Source organism: Cornus florida, unplaced genomic scaffold, assembly GCF_030987335.1.
Source record: "Cornus florida cultivar Cherokee Brave unplaced genomic scaffold, ASM3098733v1 CherokeeBrave_3.0.0_Hap2_Chr06, whole genome shotgun sequence".
NCBI classification, from domain to species: domain Eukaryota; kingdom Viridiplantae; phylum Streptophyta; class Magnoliopsida; order Cornales; family Cornaceae; genus Cornus; species Cornus florida.
This window is the reverse complement of record NW_026775576.1, coordinates 39889896-39913558: the sequence shown is the minus strand read 5'-3', so window position 1 is coordinate 39913558 and position 23663 is coordinate 39889896. Positions and strand designations below refer to the sequence as shown.

Genomic DNA, 23663 nt, shown 5'->3' with positions numbered 1-23663 from the left:
ATTTTTTTTTTCCCCAATGAATGCATGAGTACTTCATACTTCTAATCATCAATGTAACCATAACATTCTCATACATGCTACTCAAGATAAATTGCTAAAATATACAACTCATGCTTTCAATCATCATTGATTTAACATTGTAAACACAAAATAAGAATTTAATCCCATGTAAGCATGCTTATTCATAACACATTAACTATCACATATTTGCACATTCCATATACATCATTTACATCATTTTAAAAGTAATTAACATAAAATAAGCATGTTTGACACAAACAAAGGAGATTCAACTCACAAAAGCATAAGAACTTGTGGATTAGAGACCCCTACCTCCTAATTAGAGAAAAGCTCCAATTTTCCCCCAACTCCAAGCCCTAATTCGAAATCCAATGGTTGGCCAAAATAGTGCTTAGCTCTTATCAAAATGAAAATCTCAACAAGCTCTCTAACTTTGATCAAGGAAGTACCATCAAATTCCCACAATTGCTATGCTTAATCAAGCCTTAAAATTGAAGAAGAAAAGAAAATGAAAATAAAAACGAAATGCAAGAGGGAGAGAGAGTGCTGGGTAGAGAGAGAGAATGAGACCACAAATAATGTGAGTGAGGAGTGGGCCCCACCACTATGCAAAATTTCCCACCATTTGAATTTTAATTTGCACCACATATATATACACTAACCATATAATAACCACATGAAACACATTAAATAAAATAAATGAGATGTAAATGAGCCCAACAAAAACTTCCATACGCAACAATTCCGGTAGCGGGTCCCACCCGGGACTTTCCGGCCTAAAAAAGGAAAAATGCTGAAATGGCAACCGGTGTATTTCCAAGAGTCCTAAACTCAAAGAAATGCCTCAACCAACCCTCGGACACACTCAGCACATCCCATGGTGTCTGGCACGCAAAACAAAAAAAAGCAAAAATGCCCTTGCAAAAATGAAAAATTCTAGAAAAATGAAAAATTCTAGAAAAATGAAAAATGGCAAAAAAAAGAAATATTACATTACCAAAGTTAGCCAATACCTTTATTCAATCTCTCTCCTCCTTAAACTCTTCCATCTTCCTTGCAATCTCAACCACTATCGCCATATCCACACCATTATAGCCACCATCTTCACCACTACAGCCACAACACAACTACCATATTCATTCTCCAAAATTGGACTCCAAGGATAACAAGTTAAACAAATTAAGAGAGAAAAAAATAAATAATAAATAATAAATAAGAAAGCAACAGTTAGGTCATTAAGCCAAAAAAATTAAGAGAGCAAAAAAATAAAAAATAAAAGCACAAAAGACAAACAATCCCCCTAATTATTGGAATGTAGTGGTAAAGCAAACCAGCTTTCCTATATGGAAATCTTTAGTGGCAGTGCGAGATGTGATGCAACAACATGTTCAATTCCAGATTAGGGATGGACAACATTCTCTGTTAGTTAAGGATCCTTAGTGTAATGGTCAACTATTCAGTGATGTGTTTGGTCATAGGGTGGTTTAGAACCTTCAACTACACAGAGATGCTACTGTTAGTTCTTTGATTCAGAATGGGGTTTGAGATAATCACATTTTACAAAGTGAGATTTTGGCTCCAGTTAGTTTGTTTCTGCAGAATGTAGTGATCAAGGGAATGGAGGATAACCTGTTATGGGATGAGGGACGGTTTTCATTCAAAACAGCTTGGACTGGTATTAGGACAGCTACTACTGCAGTATCTTGGTACAAAGTATGTTGGGGTAAGGCACGACCTAGATTGTCTATTACAGCAGTGTTGGTTTTATTTGATAAGTTGCCTTCTATGGCAAATTTGCAGAGAAGAAAAGTTATTCTAGCAGTACGGTGCACACTTTGTCAACAGAATATTGATACTATTAACCACGTCTTTGTCTCCTATCCATTTTCACAGGGGGTTTGGAGGTGGTTAAGAGGTGTCTTAGGGTGGGAGCTGCAGCAATTGCAGGATATTACCTCTGTGTGGGATCTCTTCACTTGGTTGGATAATTGAAATTCTAAAAGACTTTGAAGTCTTCTTGCTGCTGGGGTATGGTATATTTGGAGAGAGAGGAATAATAGACTCCATGGTTCTAAGAGTTTACTTCTAAAGGTAGTGGCTCGATCTGCCCTCATGGAAGTTTGTGATGTTCAGAAGGTTACTCTCAATGATATTATTGTTTAGAGTTGAGTTGAATTTTTTGTTTTTGTACTGGAAATGGGCTTTTTCATTAGGCCTTACTTTCAGTATTGTTATTGTTATTGTTTTCTTTTTCTGAGGGTATGCCCTCTATGCTCCTATATTCATGTTGATTTTTGAGCTCAATACAACTCCAATTATGAAAAAAAAAAATCCCCCTAAATTGAAAAGAAAAAAAATTAAGAGAGCAAAAAAATTAAAAAAGCTTATTCACAAACCTTAAAAAATTGGTATCTTTTAAACCCTAAAAAAAGGCTAATTCACGAAGTGTGGAATAATGGGTCGAAGAAAAAAATTAAGAAAGCAAAAACATAAAAAATAAAAAATAAAAAATAAATAAGAGAGCAACAGTCAGATTAAAGTAAACATTATTAACTATGGTTAAGTCTGATAAAGTAATAAAGTGTAATTGACTAATTAAGTTTTGGTCCTTTGAAAAGTCCATTATTTTGGACCGCATAAGAGCCTTCATCCTATGACAAACAAATATCAAACCAATATCATTACCACTTAAGGCATCTACTACCAAACCCATACCATTCAAAGAATTAATCCAAACATGCCCACAACAATGTTTAATATATATACTTGATGAGCGCTGAAAAGTGCGCTTTTAAACCCCTTAAGCTTGAGTGTTCTAGGATCTTTATCTATCTTATTTTCCCGTTTTAGTACTTATTTGTGTTTTTGTCTATTTCAGGTCAATAATGTTAAAATGGGCTAAAAATGGTTTCTTAAGGCCTTTTTGGAGTCAAACTAAGTCTTAGTGATGATCCGGAGCAAAAGGAGGCTGATTTGGAGCAAAAAGAGGCTGATACTGAAAATCTGCCAAGTTGGATCCATCCAACTCTCAAGTTGGATCAATCCAACTTTCTGAGATCGATCGCAGAAAAAGTGAGATCGATCGAACTTTTCTCAGATTGATCGAAAAGTTGGATCGATCGAAAATCAAAGTTGGATCGATCGAACTTTTGCTAGCAGCGAGCTGTCTTATTCCTGTGCGCCCCCAAAAGTCCACCTACCACATAGTACGGGATTAGATATTTTTAGGGCTATATTCTTGATTTAGTGACTAAGAAAAGGACCTTCTATATAAAGGGAAGTGACCCATTTTGTAAAGAGCTTTTTATCTTTTTATTTTTTACATTGTATTTTTTATTTCTCTCTCTAGCAAAGTTAGAGATTAGGGTTAGAAGAAAAGGGGGAAGTGGAGGCACATCTCAAGATCCATCTCTAGACTACTCTCTCTCTCCATCTCTAGAGCTTCAAAGAAGAAGAAGAAGAAGAGGAAGAAGAAGATGGAGTCATATTTGGAGCTTGATTCCATGACCATATCCACCTCCTCCATGATTGGCAAGATCTATACTTAGGGCTTGGATGAGCCCTAAGTCTTGTGTAATCTAAACCCTTGTATTTTTATTTTTGGGGATTTATATATATATTGTTGTGATTAGTGCTCTAACCTTGTGATTGTTGATTTAATTCTTCCTTACGAGTCTCTATTATAATTACATGTTGTCTTATGTGTGATTATTTGGGAAATTGATCTCTACACTAGATTCTCTATGTTGGTTGCATGTCTATGTGTGATTAATTAAAGATTTAGTGATGGCTAGACATGGGTTTTATTAGATGAGTTTGTCAATTAATTTGATGGATTATACTTATGCTTGATGGGTTGTTCTACAATTTAATTTATGCTTGTAGGTAGGTAGACAATCTATGCTTGCTTAGATATTCTATGGCTTATTATTGCAAATTCCATGATTCTCTAGATTGATGTGTGTTACAATTGTTGCTACTTAGATGGGTCATACTTAAAATTGATGGGTTGTGCTATACTTAGTTTAGGTAGACAATTCATAAATAAATTAGATGGTCCATGCTTAATATTGCAATTGGTAATCGCATTTTGTTCACAACAATGTATTCCCCATTAATGGAAAGAAAGTGGTTAATTACATGAGCTTAGTGGTGATTCCAACACCCTAACACCTCTCTTCGTATCTCTTAAATCCCTATCTCAACTTAGTTTTATTTTAATTGCATTTTGATTAATTGAAATAGTTTAATCACCTCATTAAATCTCTTTGCAATCTTGTGATACATTAGAGTCAAAGTTAAATTCCAACACGTATAATCCATTGGGATGATCCCTACTCACTCTTGCTACGTTAGTAGTAGTGGTGGTAGTAGTTTTTATAAATTTAAATTTGACCTAAAAGGCTTTTCTTGAACCTCACATTCACTACATTACTTTGACGTATACAAGCGGCTTCGTCAAATTTTGGCGCCGTTGTCGGGGATTAACGGTTTTGTTGGAATTAAACTAGACAATAGTGTTCATTTGATTGCTTCTATTTTTATTTTATTTTCCATTGTATATTCTTTTCTCTTGTTCTCATTATTATTTGTTCAATTAGGTACTTGACTACAAGGAAGGCAAACTTTGGAACTTGAAGCAATAATTGGAGCTTAAAGCTAATATTAAAATTTGATTTTGCTTAAGAACCATTGTGAGCAATTCTCGGAACTCTTGTATTTTAATTGTTTCACTTCTTTGAATGCTTGTGATAGCCCTTGTTGAGGCTTATTTCATTGCTTTATTTTAAGTCCAAGCATAGGCCCTTGTTGAGGCCAATATTTTCTTGCATTTGGATTTTAATTGTGAATGGAGGAATTGTTTGATCCAAGTTTGGGAGAAAATTATATCCCTTCACCTTATGCTCTTCCATCATATTTTAATCCTTATGAGATTGAGTCCAATTCATATCATGCATCATCTTGTTATGGACTTGATCACTTATTTAATCCCTCTTATGACTATTACCCTCCCCCAAAATTTTATGAAGAACCAAATCCACCACCTTCTAAGTATTCACCCGGATTTGAAGAAAAAGTTTTAGCTTTACTTGATGTGCATATTTCACAAGCTCCACTTATTAATTCTCATTCTCAAATGTTAGCCAAGTTAGAAGCTCAAGTTGAGCGAATTGCAAGTACTCTTTCTTATCAAGAGGAAGAGGAAGAGGCAAATGAAAAAATGGTAAGAATTTCAATGTATATAGATGAGGATGATGAGAGTGAAAAGGAGGATAAAACAAGTGAGCTAATATCTAACACTCTATCTTGTATAGAGGAGGAAGTGGCAAGTGAGTTAGTGGCTAATCCAATAGAGCATAACATGATTAATGAGGACTTTCCTTGTTTTGATTATGATTTTATCTCAGACATTGCTACTTTAGAGAGTGAGGAGATGTTGATCACTATAGAGGTAGGAGAGGAGGAGGAGGAACTTGTTAAAGAGGGCCTTCCTTCTATTATCTCTAATGACCCTCTTGAGACTTTTCTTTTTAAAATGTATAAAAATTGTGGTTTTAACTTTGAAAGCTCCAAAAATGAAATAAACTCTCTAATGGACTCCTTAGCTAATTTGGAAGGTGAGGAAATGGTTATTTTTGAGGAAAAGAAGAGGGATGAAGAAAGGTGTTCCTTGATATTCCAAATGAGTCTTTGAAAGACATTGACTTGCCAATTCACAAAGGAAGTGATTCTTTGAATACACTTCAAGAGCACAAAATTGAGGCAAGGCTAACCATGATTGATTTTGTTTTCAAGACCATGGATGAAAGGAACAATATCATCTCTTTCATTTCTTTTCAAGTCATTCCTTTGGAGGATGATTTCATTGTTGTAAGTGGGACATTAAATGAGAAAAGTGAAAAGAGGATCAATAAGGATGTTTCATATCCGGTTTTTGATTCTTTTGATTAGTGAGTTGACCCAACGTCTTACTAGAGACGTTAAATACTAGTATTCGTAGAGTTTTCAACTCTATTCCTCTCCTATTTCTTTTTATTTTTTATTTTTATTTTTCATTCTTGCGTACATTCTTCCATTCAATTTTCAATTTTTATTTTTGTTACCATCATTGAAGCTTAGCATAGGGTTTTCTGCACTTTCATGTTGAAAATTGAGCATTTTGCATAAGTTCGATCGATCTCAAATGAGAGTTCGATCGATCGAACTTCATACCTGCATCAAACCTGCATCCAAATCACTCACTGTCTCATTGATCCAAGAAAATCTTTAGATCTCAGTTCTTAGTTAGATCGATCAAAAAACCTTCGATCGATCCAAACATCAAGTTCGTTCGATCTATAGTTTCAACACTTAGAAAAATTTTGAGCCTGCATCAATCTGCATATTTCAGCTCTCTATCAGATCGATAAAAAATAGTCCTAGATCGATCTAAAGTTCTTCGATCGATCCAACTTCATTATTGGATCGATCGAGATTCTATACTTAGAAAAAATTTCAAAGCACTGCAAATTTCATACTCTCTATCCCATCGTGCGAGAATAGATCGATCATGGTGTGATCGATCCAAGTCAAGATCGATCACAGCTTTGCCCCTTTGAATTTTTGACTTTTTCTTCTTTCTATTTTTATTTTATTTTATTTTTCATCTCCTTTGACTTTTGTTATTTCTTTCATTCTATTTACTCTCTTTTCTCTTGTAAAAAAAAAAAAAGTTTTAAAATTTGTTAAAAATACAAAAATATTTTTGTTTATTTTATTTTATTTTATTTTCATTTTTACTTTCAAGATTTATTTTTATTTCAAACTTTTTTAAAAAAAAAAAATCCAAAAAATAATTTTATTTTATTTTATTTTATTTTATTTTATTTTATTTTATCTTATTTCAAAAAAAAAAAAAAAATCCAAAAATATTTTGTTTAACTTTAATTTTTAACTTTTCTTAATTTTTAATTTTTAATTTCGAAAAAAAATTAATAAATAAAAAAAAATAATTTTTCAAAGTAGTATTCTGTCTTGCTAGAGATATTAAACTTAGCACCCACATGACACATTGTGTCATTTATCTCTTGTATAGTCATGTCCATTTTCATTTTTATTTCTTTATTTTTCTTGCATTTGGTTTTATTGTACATACTTTCTTAAAAAATAAATAAATAAATAAGTAGGTAAAAAAAAAAAAAAAATGAAATGAATGAAAAACAAAAAGTAAGAAAATTTTGTATATACTTGCATTGTACATATTGTTTTTCATTTCTTGCATTGTACATATTCTTTCATTACATTTGACCTTCTTTATTTTTTCTTTTTGCATTTTCTTCATGCATTTTATTCCTTATTTTTCTTGCAATTTGTATATATTTGCTTTCATAAAAAGAAAAATATAAAAACTTTTCACCATTGTGCCCTTATGTGTAGTCATGCTACTTTTATGCTTTAGCTAGGGCTTGATCTCATATCTCTCTTTCATCTTGTGCTATATTGCCTTAGATTGTATGATTTGATTATTCTTATCCCATTTGATATTTGATATTTGATGTGAGTTTGTTAGTATGGTTATTCAAGTAGGTTGTTGATTTCAAGTTTGGGGGAGACGTCTTTCGAATTGAATCGCGACCGGGCTTCATGTCTTTGCCACCACGGTATACTCTTTCCATCTTTTCCATTATTCTCATTGCACATTGAGGACAATGTGCGGTTTAAGTTTGGGGGTAAGGTGTATTTGTTGCATTCTATTTAAAGTTGAACTTTAAATGCATGATTGAGATTTGAGATCCATGTTAGCGATGATTTTGATCTTTTGTGGACTATATTGTTTAAAATTTAGAAATTGCTTGACTTGAGAGTCCAATACTTCTTGTATGCCTTGTGGATGCCATTTAGGAGCAAATTTTTCGAAAGATTGATATCTTGCTTGCATTTGTGGTCCACATCATCATGATTTTGTGATTGTTTTGAAATTCACTCTAGTATTCTACACTAGCACAGGCACACACTATCATTCATTTGTGGGGTACATGCTTTATTGATTATTGAATTGGTTATATCCCAATTGGGTTAGTAGTGCATTGAAAACTTTCATTCTTGATAAAGGTAGATAACAACCCTTTTCACTAAGTAGCCGGGATTCTAGCCTCATCAAGCATTAAACTTCTCATGCTGAAAGGTGGAGGGCCCTAACTCTAGGTTAATAAATGAATTAAAAAAAAAAAAAAAGAAGTTACAAAAGCAATAAAAAGTGAGGACTTCTCCCAAAAGGTGAGAAGTGAGAAATGATTAGATAAAAGTTGTCTTGATATATAACCTAGTTGATTTGAGCTTGTAAGTCCGTAGGGGTGTTTGAACACCTAGTGCCCTAAAGCCGTCTGGTTTGGGAGTCATTGACCTAACGCTCGATCTCACGGATCACTAGAAAGCTTAATAGATCAACACATTACACCATGCTTTCATCTTTGATCCTATATATATATAAAATAAAAAATAAAAAAAAATCGAGTGAAAATAATAAGCGCACCTAGAACAATAAAGCTTTAATAAAAGGTCCACTTTTTGTCTTGATGATCGGTACTAGATTTGTATGCTAGTTTGAGGGTAATGATGTGATTCATTCTTTAGTTGGCTTAGATAGCAACACACTTGATGTCGGTCTACTTAAAAGGATTCTAGAGTTGTTTTGATTTTCATGATCATTTTCTTGATGTGTGGAGGACCATATTTGCTTACTTGATGTTGAGATTTTGGGAGATTGCTTGGAAAGGGTTGAAAAATTGCATACTTGAGGTAGTTTTCTCCCAATGCTTGTTTGCAATATTGGTGCCTCCTTTGAAAGAATGAGCTTAATGTTTGTGGGTATCATTTCTGGAAACCCTCACGAGACCTCACTCATCCACTAGGGGTAACCTAGGGGTTTAAAAGGCTTGTTGCATGTTCTAAGTGCAATCGTGTTCCCTACGAAAGTGGCGTTATCCTTTTATTGCTTTCTAGTTTGTAGTTGTTTAGTTGTTCATTTCATTTATTTACTTTTTAGTTTATTGCTAGGGACTAGCAATATTTAAGTTTGGGGGAGTGATGAGCGCTGAAAAGTGCGCTTTTAAACCCCTTAAGCTTGAGTGTTCTAGGACCTTGATCTATCTTATTTTTCCGTTTTAGTACTTATTTGTGTTTTTGTCTATTTCAGGTCAATAATGTTAAAATGGGCTAAAAATGGTTCCTTAAGGCCTTTTTGGAGTCAAACTAAGTCTTAGTGATGATCCGGAGCAAAAGGAGGCTGATTTGGAGCAAAAAGAGGCTGATACTGAAAATCTGCCAAGTTGGATCCATCCAACTTGGATCCAACTCTCAAGTTGGATTGATCTAACTTTTTGAGATCAATCGCAGAAAAAGTGAGATTGATCGAACTTTTCTCAGATCGATCGAAAAGTTGGATCGATCAAAAATCAAAGTTGGATCGATCAAACTTTTGTTGGTAGCGAGCTGTCTTATTCCCATGCGCCCCCAAAAGTCCACCTATCACATAGTACGGGATTAGATATTTTTGGGGCTATATTCTTGACTTAGTGACTAAGAAAATGACTTTCTATATAAAGGGAAGTGACCCATTTTGTAAAGAGCTTTTTATCTTTTTATTTTTTACACTGTATTTTTTATTTTTCTCTCTAACAAAGTTAGAGATTAGGGTTAGAAGAAAAGAGGGAACTGGAGGCACATCTTAAGATCTATCTCTAGACCACACTCTCTCTCCATCTCTAGAGCTTCAAAGAAAAAGAAGAAGAAGAGGAAGAAGAAGATGGAGCCATATTTGGAGCTTGATTCCATGACCACATCCACCTCCTCCATGATTGGCTAGATTTATACTTAAGGCTTGGATGAGCCCTAAGTCTTGTGTAATCTAAACCCTTGTATTTTTATTTTTGGGGATTTATATATATATTGTTGTGATTAGGGCTCTAGCCTTGTGATTGTTGATTTAATTCTTCCTTATGATTCTCTATTTTAATTACATGTTGTCTTATGTGTGATTATTTGGGGAATTGATCTCTACACTAAATTCTCTATGTTGCTTGCATGTCTATGTGTGATTAATTAAAGATTTAGTGATGGCTAGACATGGGTTTTATTAGATGAGTTTGTCAATTAATTTGATGGATTATACTTATGCTTAATGGGTTGTTCTACAATTTAATTCATGCTTGTAGGTAGGTAGACAATCTATGTTTGCTTAGATATTCCATGGCTTATTATTGCAAATTCCATGATTCTCTAGATTGATTTGTGCTATAATTGTTGCTACTTAGATGGGTCATGCTTAAAATTGATGGGTTGTGCTACACTTCGTTTAGGTAGACAATTTATACATAAATTAGATGGTCCATGCTTAATTTGCAATTGGTAGTCGCATTTTGTTCACAACAATGTATTCTCCATTAATGGAAAGCAAGTGGTTAATTACATGAGCTTAGTGGTGATTCCAATACCCTAAGACCTCTCTTCATATCTTTTAAATCCCTATTTCAACTTGGTTTTATTTTAATTGCATTTTCATTAATTAAAGTAGTTTAATCACCTCATTAAATCTCTTTGCAATCTTGTGATACATTAAAGTCAAAGTTAAATTCCAACACGTATAATCCCTTGGGACGATTCCTACTCACTCTTGCTACGTTAGTAGTAGTGGTGGTAGTGGTTTTTATAAATTTAAATTTGACCTAAAAGGCTTTTCTTGAACCGCACATTCACTACATGATTTTGACGTATATAAGCGGCCTCGGCAATACTCTCTATTTAGACTATTTAATACTAAGAGTTGGTGTGATGGTAAGGAGGAGAAATATATATATATATATATATATATATATATATATATATATATATATATTTGTCTTTACTAATGAGAATAAGAGAGATAAAAAATAAAAAATAAAAAAATAAAAATAAAAATAAAAAAATAAATTTTGGGTTCTTTTATTATTAAACTTGAACCACATATAAAAAAAAAAACAAAATATTTGGGGTTAAAAAAAAAGAAGGTAAAAAAAGATTAAAATCTTTTAGGTCTACTATCAATTTCTTTTATTCGTCGAGGTTAAATAATGGAAGAAAATAATACTTTTTCAAGAAAGTTATAATATAATATTTTTTTAATGCTAAGTTGTACAAGACAGATTGATACAACTAGGCGGGACCTTTTTTCCTTTCTTCAAACAGCTTTACTCTCTCTTATCTCTTTCAATCCTCTTATCTTTCTCCCTTGTCTCTCATGCGGCGCGTCTCATCTCTCTCCCTTCATAGTCAAGATGAGTTCGACAACGCCAACCTCTCCACCGCTACCTAGCACGCGTGCCAGTTATTGGTCCAGATGAGTTCGACGACGTCGTTCATCAGATTCACCATCTAGCCTGCCACACCGGATTCGTCGGGATTCGTTGTTTTTCGTTCTAATTGATCTTGGGTCTGAAAATATTTTGTCTATTATCTATATGTCATTTTTATTATTATTATTTTTTTCTATTTATCCTCTCATTTTCGTCATTTTTCTAGTGGATTTGGATTCAGTTTAGTTTACTTTCACAAACTTCGTTTTCAATAACTTTAATTTAATTTTTTTTTGTGTGTGTGTGTGTGTGTGTGTGATTGTCTTTTGATCAGAAAATTGGTTTGTTCTCATGAACTAATTTGTTCCACTTTTTTCCTTCATTTTCTTAGTGGGTTTTTGATATTTGAGGTATTGTATTTAGGAGCTTAGAAAATGGAAGTACAATAAAATCTTAAGGAACAAGCTGCCCTACTTAACATGTAAAAGAATTGAAGGAAAATAAGATAAGCCACACCTCCCATTTTTCATTGAAACAGCTATGGACACATGACATTGTTGAAGGAAACAGAAAGAAACAAGAACCATATTCCAAATTCAGGATATGCTTCATTTATTTTGCCTGTTATTGTTCTTTTTACTGTAATTAGAGTTTGGTTCCATGTTAAAAAAATGTTACGATGAATTGAAACATTTATACTTTCTTAAGAAAAAAAATTGATGTAACATGTGTTCCACACTATGCTTCTTGTGACTATCTCTCCAGTCAGATATATTTGCAGTTTTCCTAATGAATGTTCAATGTGTTTAGTTTTAATGCCCATATGTTTAGTTAACCATGGCAAACATCATTCAGACATTTGCATATCATTGTAGAATTGGTAAATACATTCACATTTGCAAAATTGTAGCAAGCAAAAGATATGAATTAATTTCGTATACCTTCAACATTTTGATCGATGGTGTACTTCTTTTTAAGTAGCACTAAAATGATTGAATTTTGAAGGATAAGAGAAAGTTAATCATCTTTAAAAGGTAATTAAAGAAATTTAAATAATAAAAGAAGAAAAAAAATTTAAGAGAATTTTGAAAACTAATAATATTTAGGGGACATAATATAAAATTTTCTCTATAAATATATATGTAAAAAATTAAATAAAAATTATAGATATTATGGAAAATGCTAATACTTCACAAATTTTGATTCGTGATTTTATCTTGAATTAGGTGTGTGTTTTAAAAAGTTATTTTTTTAATATTGGAAAATTTTTAATATAGAAAAGAGAGATAAATAGCAAAACTTGGTTACAATTTTTTTTTACCATGAATGACTTATTTTTTGTGAATAAGAACTCTAATTTATATAATTCACTTAAAACTTTTCATAATTGTATTTTCATTTGGTATTTTTTTATTAAGGTTAAATTTGAAAGAGATACCCAACAGTAATTGAAATATATAGAGAATGTAGAAGAGGATATATACACACACAGACATAGACACACACACACACACACTTGTATATATCATAAAAAAATATTAATAGAGAAAAACAAATTAAACATTCTTTCCTTATATATATATATATACTTGTATATATAATAAAAAAATATTAATAGAGAAAAACAACTTAAAACTATTATAATTGTTACTTCTTTCCTTTTCTTTGCATTGACAATTTGTTTAGTTTGTTAAAATAAAAAACACAAATACATAAAAAGAATAAAGTGTAATATATATATTAAAATAACAAATATTAATATTTTTTTAATTAATGTCACATCTCTCCGATACAATTTAAGAACTATGGTCACATCTTCCGTGACCTATACAGTCAAAAAGGATTTATTTCCTCTGGAAGACTACCAAACATAAGAAAGCTGCAGCACGACAAACTATACCATAGAAGATGAGGGCTACTAAACAAAATTGCCAATTAATGAGATCATAGTTACTTTTCATAAGTACACCACATCTTGTTATCAGCCACACTCCCAAGTACCTGGGGCCAAAAATACAAGAAAAAGTTACAATGATACTCAGGAAAGCTGAAAACGAAAAATTATTTATTATAATCGTTGTAACGATGACGTATTATAACGGATAGTTACAAACACTCCACCAAAGTACATATGTCATTTTTTTTTTGTTCTATTGTAGGTCCACTTCACTTTGGTAGAGTATATGTAGCCATCTGTTACACCACGTCATCGTTGCAACGGTTAATGTTAACATAATTATATTATATTATAGCCGTTGTTTATATTGCCATAATTATATTATATAGCCGTTGTAATAGTGATATACTAGTCGTTTGATGTTAACTTATTTATCATTATCATTCCATCAATTCAACATATTCTTTCATATTATATCTCTGTCTATGTCACTCTATCTCTGATAATTAACATGGTATCAGAGCCACCGCCGGAGATGTCGACATAAGCCTCATCTCCGGCGGCGGTCCAACGGCCTCAACCAAGCAACTGCTTAGCTACCACTATTGCTCCTCTCTCTCTTATCACTACACAGTAGCTTCTGTTACCTTTACTTTCTTCATACCCAACTCTTCGTTTTCCTCTAAATTCTCAATCTCCATCCACAGTGGGCAACAAAGCCCATTATATCTTGAGTTCACCATCGTGCCTGACCTCCATCTGATCTGTATCACTTTTCAATGCTAAAATCAAGCTCCATACGCGCCATTGACATTTTTGCGCATCGATCAAATGTGCCCACACGCCTCTGCTTTTGAACGTCAGAGGTGCCAACGATGCAGCACTACGCGTAAATCTAACGCACTTATAAGCGCCTCACTCTAGGGCCAACCGGTGCTCCATGACAGCTATCACTCCGGCGTCGTTGATGTCGAATCCACCAAAGTATTCATAATCTTCATCGCATATGGCCTTCAATCATGACCATCTATTTTATTACAGGCCTCCAACATACCACCAGAGCACACCGCAACACATCATTCTACCACCGTGCTCCTTCACAACCCAGATGCTTGATCTCGATGTCGAGGAAGAAGGTGTCCGACTTCGTCATCGGCAAATCTCATGTTTCTTCCCGTCAACCTACCAGAATTTCTAGATTTGGCCGTGGCTCTGCCTCGCTGCTGAGTCAACTCAGTCTTAATACCCGAGTTCTCCTCGTCAATGCACTACCGCCGTCCGTGTCTATGAGATCCTTATTCGCCGGCCGCCGTTCAGTCCCTCCGCTTCACCTCCGACCCCGCCATTTAGTCCAGCCGTTTATCACTGCCCTTCTGCATCATGATGCCCGTGCTCACTGACAATTATTGTTTCTCGCCATTCCGTCCTCTGTATTGTCACCAAACCGGTGATATGTTCTTGGTGGTTATTTTTGCATTTTTTAGTTTTTCGGGCTGGACGATCCCGGGTAGGACCTGCTATTGGGATTTTGTGCGGGAGTTGTGTCTCAAGCCATTTGCATACCATGCATAATTATTTTTATGCCAAAGTAAATTGTTCAAGTGCTAAATTATGTGGTTGTATTAAATTAAAAACCTTCTTCTAATATTTCAGGAAACTGCGAGTGAATGACATCCCCCCGTTCCCAAGTAGACTCAGCCTCATTGTGGTGACTCCACTGAACACGTACTAAAGGAATAACCTTATTATGAAGAATCTGATCCCGACGGTTGACAATACGACACGGTGGCTCCACATATGTTGCATAGGAAAATGTATCAGTTCTTCTCCGGCGATTTGTTCTTCTTTCTACAGATCTCTTCTCTGTTCTTCTTTGCACCGGCCTTCTCTTCTCTGCCGGTTTGCACCTACCTTTTGGTCTCTAGTCTTTGTATTTCTCTATATTGGGTTTACAGAATGTTTTGTTTTGTCGGGAGTTTATTCTTTATTGGAGAGAAAGAAAAGATGAAGCATGCTGATTAAAGGCACTGTGGGACCACTCCTTGTCATTCTTCACCGACATAACTATTAAAAAAAAAAAAATGATTCCTTGTTTGGACTATTCCAAACTCAGTTTTGAGAATTAGCCCACTTCAGTTTCGGCCCAGCTCAAAGCTTTGGCCTAGTTCAGATATTTGGCTAAGTGAAGCCTTGGCGCAGTTCGGCGTTGGTCCAGCTTAGTTCAGTTTTGGCCTAGTTCATTTCAACTTTGGCCCAATTTCAGATTCAAGTTCTAGGTACTCCTGATATCCCTCTAGAACTTGAGGGGGCATATTCTGACCAGTTCTAGTTTCCGGTGTACTGTCCGTCTAGTTTCTCGGCATTAATCTAGCTCTCTCATGCACTTCCACAGCGCCTTGTCATCGATATTTCTATCATGCGCTTCTAAGCGCTCTGTCAACGTGCTCCCAAGTACCTCAAGTGGTAATTCCACTCTCACCGTGCTTCTAAGCACTCTCAACATGTCGAATCTTCATAGTTTCGTCACCTCAAGTGGTAAATCCGCTCTATGATTCCATTTTATTATTAGCTTTCAAGAGCTCATGGCTACCACACTTGTCGTAAAGTGGTCCTTATGCGCCTGTGAGCCTCTCAAGTGGTTATACCACTCTATCAAGCGGTAATTTCGCTCTGTCATAAACATCTGTGTGTCGTGCTCCCAAGCACCTCAAGTGGTAAATCCACTCTATAATTCCATTCTATTATTCGCTTTCAAGAGCTCATGGCTACCACATCTACCGTAAAATGGTCCTTATGCGCCTGTGCGCATCTCAAGTGGTTATACCACTCTATGAAGCGGTAATCCCGCTCTGTCATACGCATCCGTGCGTCTCTCAAGTGCTAAATTCCACTCTATGATTCCACTCTAATATTTGCTTTCAAGTGCTCTCTCTAGGCTACCACACTTGCCATAAGTGGTTTATCATGTGCTTCTAAGCATCTTAATGTATCGGATCTTCACAACTCCGGTACCGCCTTCCACTCCTGATTTTCTCTCCAAACTCAAGTTGGTTTCTGCTCTACCGCCTTGAGTTTGAGGGGGGATATTAACATAATTAGATTATATTATAGCCATTGTTTATATTGCTACAATAATTACATTATATAGTCATTTTAATAGTGATCTACTAGCCGTTTGATGTTAACCTCTTTATACCTGTTTTGTATCATTATCATTACATCAATTTAACATATTCTTTCATATTATATCTCTGTCTATGTCACTCTATCTTTGATAATCAACAGTTACAAAGAATAATTTCTCAAGGAAAGCACTGAGAGGCTAATGCTTTGACAGTGCATCAATTCTAAATGACTAAATTTCTTCAAGCATCACAAATATTTGTAAAAAGGGAAAATTAGTGATAAGTTCTACTGGCTTACTTTAAAAACGTTTTTCTATATGAATTTTAAACCTCTCAATTATCCATTCATACCTTAAATTAGGAGTTTAGGACTAATTTTTTAAATTAATAATTATTGTGCAAAGATTGATTTGCTTTTTAAAACTTTTTTTGTTTTACTATTCAAACATGTTCACCATTTTCTTTGTAACTGAACTTTTTTTTGTCAATTTATAAATTTTAGCTATAAATGATTAGTCTCTTTTGAAAAATATAAGAAAATCTTTCAAATGTTTCCTGAATAAAAAATAATTTCGCTATTTTAGAGAATGAACTAATTATTTCTATGAAAAATAAAAATTGACAATAATATTCAGTAATTGAAATTATACAATTACAAATTACAAAGGTTAGAGTTAGAAGTTTGTGAGATGTAGGACTTACATAGATACATTTATCAAAAAGTAAGCTTTAATGATTTATTGAACATTGATATGATTTCTTGGTCATTAGAAACAAAAAGTACGACTAATCAGTAATTTTATGTTTTTAAGAATTAGAAAAAAAAAAAAAAAAAAAACAAACAAATATGTTAGGAACTCTTGGGCCACGAAATTTTCTTAGAAATATGCAAAGCTCAAATGTGTCTCAAATTGCAAATTTCATTAAGAATTGTGAAGTTTTCTTGAAAATCTGAAGGATTCATCATTTCTAATTAAATTTTTAAAAAGGAATTTGTCCTATATAAAACAAGGCTATCAAACGAATTGGTGTACATAGGGTCTACCAATGCTCGAGAAGATTTAAGAGAGAAAATTAAAGCATATTTCTATACATGGTTGTTAGATTACTAGGACTTAAGTTGGTGAAATTCACATCTAAAGTTTGAGTTTGTAATTTTATTTTATTTTTAGATAGATTTTTTCATGTTTATTAGAGTTAGTTGGTTACCTCTTGTCGAAGGGAAAATTCAGAAAGCAAATTAACATTAAAGGGAAAAATGTAAATTCAAACATTTGTTGCTTTGGTAGGGTATTTAAAGGCATCTTCCCTTTTTCTCTAGCATTCAATGTACTAGCTATTTGCCCAACTTGGGTTTCTAGCTTAGTAATGGATTATGAATGGGAATGAAGCAATTGAGTGTTTTCCTCTGAGGTACTCAAAGTGATCAACACTTTTTCCTCAAAAACGGGACTCTTAGAATTTCCTTGAGAGTAAGATGATTGATTAGGAAAATGAGAGTTTGAGAATTGGTTTCCATGTGATGATTAAAAAGATGATCTAAAACATTAAGAACCTTGGCTTTGCATTGGGGGTGGAACATACTTTCCTTGAAAACCACCTTGGGGAGGGTTTGAGCCTTCCCCTTGGCTTTTTCAAGAGAAGTTTGGATGGTTCATCCACCCGGGATTGTAATGTGAACCACAGGGATTATTCCCTTGGTTGACAAAGACGACATTTGCTTGTTCATGGTTCTCACTTTGCATATGTTCATGAGGACAATTGGAAGTAGAATGTAGGACACTAGAACAAGTCATGCATGATTCATTAGAATTATGATGATGAACATGATTAGGGGATGAAGACACTTGATTCACCGAATTTTGGTTGATAAAAAATTGATCAAACTTTTGAGATAAAGATTTGACTTTGGCGGCTATGTCATTGGAATTGTTAACTTGATATAAGCCGACATTCTTCCTTCCACCTAAATTTCTACCATTTTTGGAAGACAAGGATCGATGCATTAAATTTTCACTCATGCTTTCATAAAGACGCCACACATCATCCTCATGTCTATCAAGATAAGAACCACCCATAGATGCATCAACCATACCCTTGAAATTATCCGACAAACTTTCAAAGAAAAATTGCACCAATTGCCATTTAGGAATGTCATGATGTAGACATTTCCTAAGCAAATCATAAGGCGCTCGCATGCCTCGTGAAACAATTCCCCTTCCCCTTGAGAAAATTCTCGAATTGAAGTTCTCATTGCATTAGTCTTTGAAACCAGATAGTAATTCTTCAAGAACTCTTGTTGCATTTCTACCCAAGAAGTTATCGAAAAAGGACTAAGATTGTTGAACCAATATTTTGCCTTATCTTTAAAGGTAAAAGGGAAAAGTTTTAATCTCAAAACCTTTTCTGGCATGTCCATGTATTTCATGGTGGAACACACTTCAAGAAACTCATCCAAATACTTGTAAGGTTCTTCACTTGGAGGTCCATGATAGTTGGGAAACATTTGAATAGATTGCGGTTTAATTTCATAGTGATGTGCTCTAAATAGGGGCAATTGAATGCATGTGGGTGCATTATATTCATTAGGCACATAATGGTCACGTAAAGCAAAAGGAGGATTCACAACCGATGGTGCTACATAAGCACCTTAATTGCCTTGAAGAATGGGAGGTTGTGGAGCAAAAATTGGCCGAGGCATTCCCAATGGAACTTGGACTTGTTGTTGTGGTGGAATGAATGGCCTTGGCATGCCTAATGGCACTTGAATATTGTCATGATGCATATTAGGGTGAACGATGCCTTGTTGGCCTATGTGACCAAGGTCCTCCACACGGTCCTCATTGATGTCTTCTATTGATGAAATGGAATGACTAGAATTACACTTTCCCTTATAATGACGAAGAAATGATTCAAGATTTAAATTAAGTGGGACAAGAGTAGGATTTATCAACTTACGACCATGCACACACAAACAAAACAAAAACAAGCAACAAGCAAGTAGCAATTACTTCTCCTCTGCAACAAATGAATAATCAACAATCCTCCACATATGATGATCCCATACTCCCATGCTTTGAACGATATGCAAGAAAAATTTAAATTGCCTCCACGCTGGCTCACGATCTATCTAAGAAAGTAAAGACTCGCCTCTACACAGGCTCACGATTTAACTAGAGATTGAGTTTAGAAAGGCTCACAAAGGGTCCTTAAGAAATTTTAATTGATTTTTCAATTTTTTTTTTCTTTCTTTGCCTTGCTTGCTTTGCAATATTTATTTTTATTTTTGAGCTTTTTATGTTCTTGCTTAGCTTCACTTGGCTTCATGCTTTTCTTGCTTTTTAAATTCCCTTTGCTTCACTCTCTTGGCTTAATTCACCTAGCCAATCAAGAACAAACATAATAAGTAACCAAAAATAAAATAAAATAAAGACAAGATCAAAATAGTACTAATTCCTAATTAATTTCCAAATACGACGGTGCCAAATCCCCAGCAACGGTGCCAAAACTTGGTGTGCTCTGTCGTGCCGATGCACCAAATTGCAATAAAATTGTGTAGTGTGGCCAAATTCAAATTTATGAAATGCCACTACCACTTCTAACTAAGAATATAGCTAAAGTGAGTAGGGATCGTCCCAAGGAATTTGAGGTGTATTTGTGATAGAAACTAATGTCGGATTAGTAGGTCGAGTGATCAAAGATTGATTGGTGATTGTTTAATTAAACTACAATACAATTAAAGATTAATGCAAGTAAAAAGAGAGCAATCTAGAAAGTAGGGAAAAGATATAGGAGAGAGGTCTTAGGGTATAGAGTCACCACTAAGCTTCACTTCATCAAACACTAGCAATTGTACATTAATGGGAAAATTTAAATTGTAACTTTGTGTGTGTGTGACATCAATTGAAACTAAGCATGGATGGTAAATAAGTATAGATTATCTAGCCAATTTTAATGAATAACACAACCTATCAAATGAGACCAAGATTCCATTCAATTAAACCACAATTGATACACACACAAATATCTAGAGATATACACTCTTTGCATTCACAAGTATGGAACATCAAGAAACAAGAATGAATTGTTCACCTACCTAAGAAATATAAGCAACTACACTACAACTAGGCTAGAGACTTGAAATTAAACTAATTAAACTAGAGATGTGATACAATCCATCAAGAAACAAGTGTGAACCATTAAATAAATCACAAGAGTGTTCTATTAAGCACCATGCCTTGACCATCACTAGATCAACATCATCAACACACATAAACATGCATCAATTCCATTAAATCTAAAGATGAAAACATGAACATCAATTCTAACATACATTGACATATGACTAAAGCCAAATGATCAATTGAAAGCATTAATCCATACAAATCAAGTAGAAAACACAAGATCTATATATATATTCAATGTCAAAACATCTATTACAACTAAAATCCCAAAAAATACACAAAAGCTAGGTTTGAGAAGCAAGCCTAGGGGTTATCTCTAGCCCCAAGAGAAGGATTTAGCCACTCATTGTAGTGGACATGGAACCCTCAAGGGCTAGTTTGGAGGTTGGCATTATCATCTCCATCCTTGTTTTCTTCTCTAAAACCCTAGTTCTAGAGAGAAAAACTATCTATTCTATATTTGGTAATAATCTATATCTATTTACTATAAAGATGTTAATTACACACTCCTTTGAGTAAGGACCAAGTCAGAATAATAGCCTTTGATTGGAGGAAATTCGCAGCTATGCACGGTAGGTAGAAATCGGCGCGCTCGGGAATTAGACAACTCACTACGAACAGCATTTTCGATCGATCGATCGAAGATTTTCGATTGATCAAACACTTGGCTTCAATCAATCGAAGCTGACGTGGCATCAAAAATATCTTCTATCCTTATTCATTTTGCTGAGCTGGCATCGCTTTCATTTTTATCAACTGTAGACCACTACGATCGATCGGGACTTCCCTTCGATCGATCGAAGTTCCCCTGGTGCATTTTTCTTGGCTTCTTTCCAACTTTGCTCCTTAGCTCTTAAAATGGTCTAAATGGCTTTTGTTAGCCTGTTTGAACATAATTCACCTGAAATAGGCAATAACACAAATAAGTATCTAAGACATGAAAGTAAGATAGATGAATGGACTAGAACACCCTAGCTTAGGTGCTAACATGTGTCACATTTGAGCACTCATCAGGTGCCAACGATGCGGCATTGCACGTAGATCTAATGCGCCTAAAAGCACCCCATTCTCCGCGACCGGGCCAACCAGTGCTCCATGATAGCCGTCACTCCGGCGTCGTTGATGTTAAATCCACCAACGTATTCATAATCTTCATCACATATGGCTTTCAATCATGACCATCTGTTCTATTACAGACCTTCAACATACCACCAAAGCACATCGCAACACATCATTCTACCACCGTGCTCCTTCACAACCCAGATGCTCGATCTTGATGCCGGGGAAGAAGGTGTCCAACTTCGTCATCAGCAAATCTCTTTTCTCTTCCGGTCAACCCCCAGGAATTTCCAGATTCGGTTATGGTTTTGCCTCACTGCCGAGTCAACTCAGTCTCAATACCTGAGTTCTCCTCGTCGGTGCACTACTATCGTCCGTCTCCGCCGTCGCCCTCATCCAAGCCATCCACAGCTGCCATCATCTGTGTCGGTGAGATCTTTGTTCGCTGGCCATCGTTCAGTCCCGCCGCTTCACCTCCGACCTTGCCCGCCATTCAGTCCAGCCATTTATCACTGCCCTTCTGGATTATGATGTCCGTGTTCACTGGCAGTTCTTGCTTCTCGCTATTCCGTCCTTTGTATTGTCGCCAAATTGGCGATATGTTCTTCCCTGTGCATATGTTCTTCTCCGGCGATCTGTTCTTCTCTTTGTAGATCTCTTCTCTGTTCTTCTTTGCACCAGCCTTCTCTTCTCCGCCGGTTTGCACCTTCCTTTTGGTTTCTAGTCTCTGTATTTCTCTATATTGGGTTTGCAGAATGTTTTGTTTTGTCGGGACTTTATTCTTTGTTGGAGAGAGAGAAAAGATGAAGCATGCTGATTAAAGGCATTGTGGGACCACTCCATGTCATTCTTCACCAACAGAACAATTAAAAAAAAAAAAAATTGATTCCTTGTTTGGACTGTTCCAAACTCAGTTTTAAAAATCAGCTTACTTCAGTTTCGGCCCAGCTAAAAGTTTTTGCCCAGTTCAGATACTTGGCTGAGTGAAGCCTTGGCCCAGTTTGGTGTTGGTCCAGCTTAATTCAGTTTTGACCTAGTTCATTTCAGCTTTGACCCAGTTTCAGATTCAAGTTCTAGGTGCTCCTGATATCCCTCTAGAACTTGAGGGGACGTATTCTGACCAGTTCCAGTTTATAGTGTACAGCCCGTCTAGTTTCTCGGCATTGATCTGGCTCTCTCATGCACTTCCACAGCTCCCTGTCATCAACATTTCTATCACGCGCTTCTAAGTGCTTTGTCAACGTGCTCCCAAGCACCTCAAGTGGTAATTCCACTATCACCATGCTTCTAAACACTCTCAACGTGTCGAATCTTCATAGTTTCGTCACCTCAAGTGGTAAATCCGCTCTATGATTCCATTCTATTATTAGGTTTCAAGAGCTCGTGGCTACCACACTTGTCGTAAAGTGGTCCTTATGCGCCTGTGCGCCTCTCAAGTGGTTATACCACTCTATCAAGCAGTAATTCTACCCTGTCATACGCATCCATGCGTTTCTCAAGTGGTTATACCACTCTATCAAGCGATAATCCCGCTCTGTCATAAGCATATGTGCGTCGTGCTCCCAAGCACCTGAAGTGGTAAATTCACTCTGTAATTCCATTTTATTATTCACTTTCAAGAGCTCATGGCTACCACATTTGCTGTAAAGTGGTCTTTATGCGCTTGCGCGTATCTCAAGTGGTTATACCACTCAATGAAGTGGTAATCCCGATCTATCATACGCATCCGTGCGTATCTCAAATGGTAAATTCCATTCTATGATTCCACTCTAATATTTGCTTTCAAGAGCTCTCTCAAGGCTACTATACTTGCCGTAAGTGGTCTATTATGTGCTTCTAAGTACCTCAATGTATCGGATCTTAACAACTCCAGTACCGCCTTCCACTCCAGATTTTCTCTCCAAACTCAAGTTGGTTCTACTCTATCGCCTTTAGTTTGAGGGGAGATGTGAACATAATTAGATTATATTATAGCCGTTATTTATATTGCTACTATAATTACATTATATAGCTGTTGTAATAGTGATCTATTAGCGGTTTGATGTTAACCTATTCATACCTGCTTTGT

At 35.2% G+C, this 23663-nt stretch overlaps 1 pseudogene; it reads right to left on the bottom strand.

Annotated features, from left to right (window-relative positions):
* Positions 1-13174: 13174 nt before the first annotated feature.
* The window catches only part of LOC132313971 (ABC transporter G family member 28-like), a 33489-nt pseudogene continuing 23000 nt past the window's right edge, over positions 13175-23663 (bottom strand).